Source organism: Triticum dicoccoides, chromosome 7A (assembly GCF_002162155.2).
Source record: "Triticum dicoccoides isolate Atlit2015 ecotype Zavitan chromosome 7A, WEW_v2.0, whole genome shotgun sequence".
Classification (NCBI taxonomy): domain Eukaryota; kingdom Viridiplantae; phylum Streptophyta; class Magnoliopsida; order Poales; family Poaceae; genus Triticum; species Triticum dicoccoides.
The window spans coordinates 643,253,794-643,256,727 of NC_041392.1; the positions used below are offsets into that span (position 1 = coordinate 643,253,794).

The 2,934-nt window shown below is 48.2% G+C and overlaps 2 non-coding genes across 2 annotated transcripts; both read left to right on the forward strand.

Moving 5' to 3' along the window:
• The first annotated feature begins 1,326 nt into the window (after nucleotides 1-1,326).
• LOC119334783 lies at nucleotides 1,327-1,523 on the forward strand. The gene has a single exon (XR_005161546.1). It is a non-coding gene; the product is annotated as a U2 spliceosomal RNA (small nuclear RNA).
• Nucleotides 1,524-2,503: 980 nt separating this feature from the next.
• On the forward strand, nucleotides 2,504-2,700 carry LOC119334789. Its single transcript, XR_005161552.1, has one exon. It is a non-coding gene; the product is annotated as a U2 spliceosomal RNA (small nuclear RNA).
• Nucleotides 2,701-2,934: the final 234 nt, after the last annotated feature.

The window sequence follows — 2,934 nt, forward strand, 5'->3', positions numbered from 1 at the left end:
TGTGGGGGAGGAAGCAACAACGGGTTGTCTGCATTACTGCTAGCATGCGCCAATGTCAAGGATGAATTGGGGTCACTTGCAATAACCCCTCTCTTCCTATTATTGTCTGCATCACTCATGGACACATCAGAAGCAGGGTTGGCTGTGTCTTCCTCGTTGTCATCTTCAACAGAATTCGCCTGAGAAGAGCCCCTACCGTGTCCTCTACCAGAACGGCCTCCTCTCCCGACATTACTATCATCTTGTCCTCTTCCCTCCCCTAGGCCTCTTCCTGGTCCTCTGAACCATGATGCTCTGAGATCCTTGAAAACCAATGCCCTCGGTGGGTGAACCCCATCGCCACACTCTTTAAACAGATGTTCGAGATATCCACACACGGGCACCAATCTAGCAGCCATTCGTATTTAACTTTGAATATTACTCTCTGGAGGACGTCTTTCTTCTTGATCACAAGTGAGACTGCATTCTTGAGAGGTTTTGTCACATCAATCCTTACTCGAACCTTGGCGAAATTCCCTTTGAAGTCCTGGGATTTTGGTTCAGCAAAGATGAGTTCTCCTACCGTAGCTGACAGTGCTTTGATCTTGGGGTAGAAGCCATCCGGAAGATCGTGGATCTGTATCCAGATATCGATATTATTAAGCTCGATTGACGATGGCTTTGTGAATCCATCGTAATGAGCTAGAACTACAATTTTTCCTTTCAAGGTCCATGGTCCGTCCTCCATCACCCGTTCCCAGTCACCCAAACACCCAAATTGCATAGTGTACAAGTTTTCCTCAAGCGGCCTGATCTTTACCTCCTTTGCCAAGTCCCAAGCAGCTCTCATGTTCCTATAGAACCAGTACTGGCTGTATGTTTTCTCTGTGTGAACCCTAGCAATGGCCATCAAGCGTGTTGCCTCCGCCGGAAGCTCCTCATCTTCGATCACGACATCCTCAAGATCGCCTTCCTTCAAGCCAAGTTCTTCCATCATTGCCTCCAGATCGGAAGCGGTCGTGCCCGATCCTGAAGCATCATCATCCATCGATCTCTTGCTCGAGGTGTCTTTTCCGCGAGCGGTAGTACACACTTGGATTGGATGGGAACAGCAAAAGGAGCGGGCCTCGGCCGGGCGCTAATCAGGCCGGTAACACACATGCCTTGGCAGAAAGCCCTCCTTTGTTTAGGCCCACGCAGGAGGCTGGCTCAGTCTTCCTGCACCGTTCGCACTCGGCACCGCAGGCGCGAGGGACGAGCAGCTCGTTTAGTCCCACCTCGCTCAGCGATGAGGGGACGGGAGGGCGAGGAGGATAGAAATAGAGGGGCAGAGCAGCAGTTCAACTCATACCTTTCTCGGCCTTTTAACTAAGATCAAGTGTAGTATCTGTTCTTATCAGTTTAATATTTGATATGTGGGCCATGTGCCCATAACGATATTAAATTTATTTTTTATGAGGGTGAGCCCATCACAGTAGCTTGTTATTGGGGTCCACATGCGTCGCCTGGGTGTTGCACTACTGCCTTAGCCTGACGCACCACAATCAAATCAAGTTCAAATTTTTATCGTCTTCAACTGATTTTGAAACTAGGTTTGTTTGTCAGGCGAACCAATTGTTTATCTCAGCATGATGTATGTTGTGCAAACAGATTCATTGGCATTGGCACGGTCTGCACTACTAGCTTTGTGGTAGCCTTGTAGCACCTTTGGTCCATCGTAGGGCGTAGTTGCTGCCACCAAAGCCCATCTGTCGGTCGCCAACAACAGAAAAGCAATTGCATGCTATATAAATTCCCGGTATCAAACATGCAACCGTTTTTTCTTGTGAGTATCTTCATGTGATTTGGTTCTGAACTCGAAACATAACTCGAGAGATTGAAAGTGTTTCAGGACAAGCAGAGTGGAGCAATGGTAAGACATATTCGTGGCTACGATTTCATTATCATCACAAAATTACACGAAGGATCATGTGCTTATGGGTTGTGAACCAGTTGAGAGGGTCCGATCTGCAGAACTCACACAAAGGGAGAAAGCCGGAAGAGAGGAAATTCTCTATGAGGGGAGAATGTGTGAGTAAGGGAGGAAGGGAAGTGAATGGGCACCGATCGGCAGCAGTGGTTGGTCTGGCGGCAAATGGTGCCCGGCCATTGCAGCGCTAGCACGTACTCCTGGTTGACCCGGCCTGCCATTGCTTCCTCACCGTCACCGGCGATGCCAGCACCGCGCCGGGGAACGACATGGCGAGGCAGAGGAAGCAGAGCACCACTTGGATTTCCTTTTTTGAGACAAGAGGAGCGGGCCTCGGCCAGGCGCTGATCAGGCCGGTAATACAGGCCTCGGCAAAAAGGCCTCCTTTGTTTAGGCCCACGCAAGGGGCTGGCTCGCTCGATGGCATAGCACCATCCGCATTACGCACCACAGGCGCGAGGGGCGAGCAACTCGTTTAGTAACACCTCACTTGGCAAGGAGGGGACGACCAGGCGAGGAGGGTACAAACAAAGGGGCATGGCAGCAGTTCAACTCATACCTTTCTCGGTCTTTTCGCTAAGATCAAGTGTAGTATCTATTGTTATCAGTTTAATATCTGATACGTGGGGTACATCCTCACGATGATATTAAATTTATTTTTTATAAAGGTGGGTCCATCATAGTAGCTTACTGCTGGGGTCCACACGTGTTGCTTGGGCGTTGCACTGCTGCCCTGGCCCGGTGCACCCCAACCAAATCAAGTTAAAAATTTATTATATCTTACAGAATCAAGCTAATTTTTTATTATATCTTTCATTGCTTTGAAACTCAATCTGTATAGTACATGTGTACGTGCACAGCAATGTTCAATTTATGAATACAACTTTTCCAAAAGAAAGAAACAATCACATGGCTATAGAAAAGTCTAACAAATCAACTAGTAGTATTCTATTTTGTTTGCATAAAAAGTTGTTGTGGCAGTTACC